Source organism: Falco punctatus (genome assembly GCF_963210335.1).
Source record: "Falco punctatus genome assembly, chromosome: 1".
Taxonomy (NCBI): Eukaryota; Metazoa; Chordata; class Aves; order Falconiformes; family Falconidae; genus Falco; species Falco punctatus.
Window position 1 is genome coordinate 81,703,694 of NC_137580.1, and position 8,026 is coordinate 81,711,719.

Here is an 8,026-nt window from a genome sequence, read left to right on the forward strand (position 1 = left end):
TGAGGTTCCGACTGCTCCTCTGCATCGCGTTCCTGCTGCTGGCGAGCCTGCTCCCCGCCGACGGACAGCGGCCAGGTGAGCGCTGCCCCGGGGCCGGGGCGCTGCCCCCGGGCTGCTCCTCCGCTCCGCACCCACCGCGCGGCCCCTGCCCCCGGCCCAGGCCGGCCCCCCGCCGCGCACGCCTGCGGTGCGGTTCATCGCCGCGGCGGGAGGCGGCGGCACCGGTGCCCTCGGGCCCCGGGAGGGCTGGGGTCGGCCGGGGCTCCGGGGAGGCGGCGCTGGCAAAGCTGCTGCCGAGAAGCACCGCCGGCGCGGGAGGGGGCACCGGCAGCCCCCGGGCAGGCGGGACCGGGACCGGGACCGCTCGCCCCCGCGCCGCGGCCAGCGGCCCCCCCTCACGCCTTGCCCCCTCTCTCCGCAGCCAGCGTGGCCCTGCGCAGGAAGCCCCACCGGCACGGCTGCTCCCACCGGCGCTGCGTGCCGCTGCACTCCCGGGTGCCCTTCCCCTGAGCCGCCAGGTAACCGCGCGGGACGGGCGGGGCCCCGAGCGGGCGCCCGCCAGCGCACCGGGTCCCCCCGCCGCCCGCCAGCGCACCGGGTCCCCCCGCCGCCCCCGCGCTCACGCCCTGGCAGAGGCGAGCGGAGAAACCCCGATCCCGCGGGGGTGGACGGGCGGCCGCGCTGCCCCGGCGGCCTTGGGGCCGTGGCCCAGCTGCGGGGCGGCGTGAGGCTGCGCAGCGCGGCCGCTGCCGAGGGTGGCACGGGGCGCGGCCCTCCAGCTGAGTGCTGGGCAGCGGCGCCCCCCCCGCCCCCCCCCCCCAGCAGTAGCATTCACCCACTTCAAAGGGGGCTGCAATTCTTAATCATTGTCAGCGAAAGACTTTGAGCTCCTCGGATGAAAGGCTATACAAGTGCAAAACATTAATGCTTTATAGCTGATGAGGGGGCATATACATTCAAATACGGAGTGCCTGCAGAAGCACACAGGTAGCACATGCAAATAGGGCAAGCATCAAAAGGACACCGAGGCGCTCTTGCAATTTAAGGATGTGTAAAACACGCAGTCAGTAGTTTTGCATCTTCTTAAACTCATTAAGTATTAAAATAATGTTGTAGCCCCAGGCATGACAGGACCGTAAATAAATGATGGCAGGACCTGCAGTCTTGAGGACCCAAGATGTTTCCATTTACTAAGCGGTTGACGGTGAAAAGTTGAAATTTTAACAACCCTGTGCCAAGAATCTTGTCAGTGCATAAGCCGCCTTGGTGGAAAGAGCCTGCACGCTCCCGAAGCGGCCCTGCAAAGCCAGGCACCGTTGGCTACAGCACTGGGCTAGGGACGCGTGGGGTGTGCAGAGGCGAGGGTAAACTGGCACATTTGCGAGGCTGCAAAGATTCCTCATCTGCAGTGCCATCTCCGATGGGCTGCACACTGAGCAGCAGAACTGACCTGCAAGTAGAAAGAGGGACATGCCAGAAGGATGCTTTACTGTTGAATGCTGTGTCTCCTCGATTTGGTCAATTCAACAAGAGACAGACTGAATGAGATTTCCTCATCAGTCTAAGCATAAACCTAAAAAGATAAGCAATCAGATCAATTCAGTCAGCATGCAGAGACTGAATGACAGGGACAGTGGAATTTAGGGCCAGAGATTTCTTGAATGATTCTGAATGGCTTCCTTCAGTTCCTCAGGAAAGTAAATTTAACCCCGCTCTTCCTGCAGTTCAGCATCCATAACCTGGAGACGGTCTGTGCAGAAAGCGTCTACTTTTTCTCTAATGTGCTCTGAAACAGTATATAACACATTTCGCTTGAGACTGCAGTAGCTGCACAATACATGTGCACTTAACGTAGAATTTTTTTCCCTACAGAATATGAAGATAGAAGGTATTTTCGCTGTTACCCCCTTTTCTGTGGGGAGCCAGTTTATTGCAACATATCAATGACAAAGCAAAACAGTATACTTATTAATTCATAATACATTTTGTAGACATTTAGTTAAAGATAATTCCACTTTCTAAAGCTGTAGAGAAACCCATAAAGCTTGACTGGGGAGTAAGGGGTGACAGGCATCTGAACTCTTAACTCCAGCCATCGTTGTGGGTGCTCAGCTCCTTTATCTTAAGTAGGATTTACCATCTACGGTTACATTCTCTTCCAGTTTTAGTCGTAATTCAGCAAATATTTACATGCCTGGGTAACTTGACTCACATGAGTAACCTTACTGATCTCAATGGAGTTGTACATATGGATAAAGCTATTTACAGATGCAAACAGGATGGACCCTTAAGCCTGAATTTCAACAGGTGGTTGGAAACCGGGATAAGCATAGCATCCCCTTTTTCACAACAACATCTGAAAAGATGAGAGGATTGAACTTGATTTTCATCAGTCACATAGGCAAAACATGGGACAAATTAAAAAAAAAGGAAGAAAATCTTGTATTGGAAGAAGCCTTCTTGCGTTCTGCTTTTTGATTTTTTTTTTCTTAACCTTTTAAGTTGAAATTTCCAAATTAAGAAACATTACCCCAAATTTCAACCACGTATTTCATAAATAATAATTTTGTATGAGACATTAGACTACTAAATCTCTCATTAATGGCTATTTCTCTCCTTTTTTCCTCCCCAGCAAGTTCATAATGGGCTTTTCAGTGTTTTAAAGAAGCAACAATTAAACCAATAGAGAATTTAGCCAGAAGTCCCGATCGACAACAGCCGACCTGATAGAGCCACCACAGCCTATCTGTTGCATTCCGCAAGACCTGAAACAACGGCCACTGGCTCACACCCTAGGAAGTGGGGAGGAGAGGGGGAAACAGAGGGTGGTGACGGGAGGATGTACCTGGTTGAAACATTCCATATAAATTCTTGGGCTGTCATAACAAGTGAAAGTTAAAAACCAAGTATCAGGTACCCAAGACGGATTTCCAGTGGCATTAAGAAGTATCTGTCCAAGGGGATTCTTAATGGTCTGTTACTGTTCAGACTGACAGTACCTGGATGTGCTGTTGACATTTCAGGCTGTTTAGGGTGAAATAATGTCAGACTTCAGCACAGAACCATGAAAGTCCATTTTTTGTTTATACTTTTATATTTCAATAATATAGACATATCTGGTGTAACACCTAACATTACATCTTTATGGAATTATTTTAATAATCGCGTAGAATATATTACTGTAATAGTACCAGAGTCAGAACCACACTAGTGCTCCTACTGGCTTCACATATAGTATGCATAGTAAGAGTTTACAATGTAGGAAAGCAAAGCAGAGTATTATCCCTCCTTCTGTGGATAAAGAATTGAAGCACACAGAGATAAGAGATTAGCCAAGGGTCATGCAAAACTGATAACTCAGATCTCTCAAGTCAGGCCTTAAGGTCAAGCCCATCCTCCTGTCTAATGAGCTGTTACTGCAAAGCCTATCATTTGTTTTCTTAAACTGGGCTGACAAACCAGACAGCTAAAACATACTTGAAAATTCAGTACTACAGAACTATTTGCTTAATAGCAGTTTTCCTAAAATACCCACTACAGTATTATAAATAGAGCACAAAAATAGACCATTGAAAAGAAACCCTTGTTTGGTCAACCTCAGCATTGCACAGTACTCTATTCCTGTAATTTAAATGAATGGGATATTTGTAACTCGCACTACAATGAATGAGAACTTCAAACAGAAAACAGGCTGTTCTTTCCAGCAGTGGAGGTCAAGAATACGTTGAGCTTTTATTTTTTATTTTTTTTTTTGAAAATACACATTTCACATCTCCTTTTTATATCAGCAGAAATTACAAACCTACATATAAAGGGAAAACACGGCAGTCCTTTCATTAGCAGAACTAAAACAAACCTGAAAATAAGTCATACTCAGATTTTTCAGTTTTTGCACTAGACTTGAAATGTCAATACTTTTTGTAAATAAAAAAGATGAGCAAAGATCAGCAGTGTCATGGTTTAAATCCAGTATTAGAATTTTGTCTTGCAACACGTAGTTTCTAGTAAGTGAAAAAACAGCAATCAGGGAAAACCAGATAGCTGAAACTTTCTAATCAGTGTCTGTATGTAATCCTTTATCTCTAAGAACTTGAAACCTTAATCAGATTCATACTGGCGGAGCTTAACAGGACTTTCAAACTTCTCTGTATAGAAAAAGAATTAGAATTTAACATCACACCCTGTTATGGAGTTTTGGCAAATCATCATGCAAAGATTTGTTAAACTTGCCTATACCAAGAAACAGCCCTGCAGGTAAACCTTTGGAGTTTTGAAAAAATGCAGTTTTCCAAAATTGGGGGCATACTACCGCTAATTTAATTTTTTAATTTATTTAACTTAGCTTTCATAGATATCCATGGCTATCTCTGTTTAGAAGTACAGGTAAAGAGTATGGGAAAGCAAGAAAGGTGAAGAGTAACTATTTAACAGTTATGTCTTATAAATGAATATATGGGCTTAATGTGACACTGGCTATTTGGTATAACCATAATTATTCAATTAACTTTGATAAAATCTTAAGAAAAACATAATGTCTTTACCAGAGAGCTATATATGCGTGTTACTTTACAGATGTAAAAAATAAATAAAACAACATTTACCAAAGCACCCTAGATGAAGCCCGTTGTCAGCCTACAAAATTATTGTAAATGTCTGTTCTTTCTAGACATGCTGGTACCATAAAATCTTCTTTGAAAAAGACATTGAGTGTGATCTTTGATAGATACGTTTATCAACTAGCTGGTTGATTGTATATTTTGTAAAAAGACAGTATGCATTTCAAGTAACATCTCATTTTAAATAAACTTTGCACACTTCAAAATTCATGTTCTTCAGCTGTCAAAGGCAATGCATCTAAAGAATATGGAGAATTTATCTAGTTTTCCCATGGATGCATATGGAATCCGTGTGTGAAAACTCTTCTAACTCAATTGATGACACAAATAAATAGTAGTTATTCTTGGAAACATTCTTTTCACATTTTCTAAAAGTATGAAATTCTGGTAAAAGCCATATTGAAAGAACTTAGCTTAAAACTACTGGTTGGTGTAATCACAGCATGCTGTAATGTGATGTCATGATACCATGCTAGGATTACAGCAGAAGCCAAGCTATGCGCTGTCTTCCTGCCTAGAGTAAGTACGATTTTTAATTATCTGAGAGGGTTAAATCTTGAAATCTGGATGTTCTCACAAATTAAAAGGGCCTTATTTCAGGCAAAAAAAAAATGAGCTCAGAAAGTAGTCTGAAGCATAGCAGAAGCTAAAAAGTGCAGTAACTTCTCCCATTAAAGGTGGGATACTGTAAATAAATTTCTAAGTGCTAGATGTCTTGCATCTAGCAAATGCAAATCATCATGCAAAGATTTGTTAAACTTGCCTATACCAAGAAACAGCCCTGCAGGTAAACCTTTGGAGTTTTGAAAAAATGCAGTTTTCCAAAATTGGGGGCATACTACTGCTAATTTAATTTTTTAATTTATTTAACTTAGCTTTCATAGATATCCATGGCTATCTCTGTTTAGAAGTACAGGTAAAGAAGAATAAACTACAGCACAGTATGTTGTGACATTAAACTTCAGTGGGAGCAGGGCTCCAAAGGACCTTGTTTCCACCTGATCTGGACTTGGCTTTGACTTCCTTGAAACTGCCTGTTTTCATTTGATTTGTGCAACACAAGGTTAATCTGGTAAAACCAGTTTTGCATGATAATGGTGTGATTACATATATAAACATGAAGCATTTGGACACAGTGCTACAACAGCTGAACTGACTGAACTCCCCATGTGCATGTATGAGCACAGGTTTAAAGGGAGTTTGTACAAATACAAATTGCTGTGTATTGAAAGTCAGAACTGATGTTTGCACGGATGCAATCTAACAATCAAGACTTGATCCCAAAGTAGATAGATTCAGACTTCAAACTCAAAGGCGAAATGTGAGTTTATAAAACTTAGAGGTAACTCCTTGTCTTGCAAATAGTTGTTAAATGGGAAAAATTTAAATTTTATTTGAAATTCAGTTTCATTAGGTCTTGTAGTAGCTATTTTAGAATGGAATACAAAATGATGTAACAGCAGGTCAACAGGAAATAGAGGTAAATGTAAGGCAGTGGTGAGAAACAGCAGATTAGTGTGTTCCCAAAGGGTAATAAACAATTCACCTCTTCCCTTTCCAGTATGGAAAAAAGGAAATTATAGAAGAATAAAGACTGGAAATATTTCCCTTACGCCACATACAGATGCTATAAATATCAGTGTCCGTACACATAGCCAGATTTAGCTAAGGGTCACATAAGATTTGTATCAACATCGATCAGGGGAAGCATTAGTATGCTAAGTAAGTTTCAAATGTTTGACTCCCATGGCCAAGTACGATTAGCATACTGATCTCTCACTACTGGATGGCCTTTATCTTTCTTGCTAGTGAACAGCTGCAAATAGTTGTGCAAAGCAGGAAACACTCCAGCAGTGCAACCTGTCTTTAGTTAGCAATAATGCCTAAAAGCCTAACTCATTCCAACATCAAGGATGCTTTTTCATGTCTGGAGTTACCCCAAGGTTAGACTGTTGTCTGCCCAAGTGCCTTTGGTCCTTGATACAACTTTTTTTAGATGAAGAACGACCTTCAGTGGGGCACACCTGCTTAACCGCATTTCTGTGTAGAACCTTAAAAGATTTTCAACAGGATTTTCACACTTTCCAATCTGATTCCCTTTGTGAGGTGAAATACTGAAGTGTTTATATAGAATTTCCACTACGAGCTATTCAGAAAGACAAAACACAAGTACTGATTTTTTTTCCCCTTATATATAGTGTGCATTCACAAGAGATCATCATAATGTCTTTTCTCCGATGTGTACAAATATTTAGCACATTTCAGCATTTGATCTAGAAATTATTAAAAACCTCACAATGTGACTTTTTTGGTCAATGCTGAATCTTTTATATTTCTTAGGGGGCCTGAAATACTTCTTTTCCAAAACCTGAAAAACAGACATTGTTTTTCTCCAGAAACAAAAAGCTATTGGGGTACAAACAAAAAAGTTATTAAAAAAATAATAAAGATAGCATACTTTTTTTTTTAAATGTACATTTGCAACATACATTAAGAAACAGTTCTTTTCCATTTTCTTGCTGCGTGGTTGCAACCCACTAGATCTCACCAAGTTAAGACCATGTACCTGTAAATACTTGGGCATTTCAGCAGCTGTAATTACACAGAGCACCACTAATTTCTTCAGCTGTTCAGATCCACACGGGTTCACCTACACGCAGGTTTGCCACACCATGCCCAAGGCCGTGCTGCCAGGGAGCAAAGCGCTGCTGCTCCAACCCCCCACGTCCACAGGGCCATGGGCTGGCGCTTTTTCCTGAAATGTGGACCCAATGCTTTACTGCTTAGTGAGCGTGTGATTTCGCAGTGGGATCCAGCCTGCGATGAGGTGCTGGTGCTGCAGAACAGCCCAGGCCACAGCGCTGGCGACAGCCTGACCTGAGGCTGCACCAGCCACTGCCACAGCCAGCGCCCAGCCTTGGCTGGCAGCGGTGCCTCCACACGCACCATGCAGCACAGCCAGCAGAATTAGGCCTCAGCCTCCAGGCTGAGGCCCATCAGACACAGCATGGCCACAGCTGAGCTTTCTCTCACTTGCACAACAGCAGCCCCTGGCCCTGGTCACGCTGCTGCCCAGGCAGTGCCGGAGCAGGCCTACAGCACCAGCACACCACACCATGAGCACACCATGCCATGCCACACATGTCCCAGTGTGCCCCAGGAGGGGACCACCTCGCTGGTGGCAGGGGGTTCCCCACAGTCACCCCCTCTCTGAGCAGGGCAAAGGCTGTTCCAGTGCCAGCAGGCACAAAGGTGCCAGCAAAGGGCTCAGGGCTGGCACTGAGCAGGGCAGTGGGCCTCACCATGCTGCTGTGGCTCCTGCTCCACAGTTCATTGGAGCCCTTCCGTGGCCGGACGTTAGAAAGCATTCGGGAGGAGTAGTGAAGAGGGCTAGCTCCTCCTTGGAGCCT

General features: G+C 44.5%; 1 long non-coding RNA gene across 1 annotated transcript; it reads left to right on the top strand.

Annotated features, from left to right (window-relative positions):
* Window positions 1-84: 84 nt before the first annotated feature.
* LOC308061251 lies at window positions 85-5,228 on the top strand. Its single transcript, XR_013927129.1, has 2 exons — window positions 85-518; window positions 2,633-5,228. It is a non-coding gene; the product is annotated as an uncharacterized lncRNA (long non-coding RNA).
* The last annotated feature ends 2,798 nt before the right edge of the window (window positions 5,229-8,026 follow it).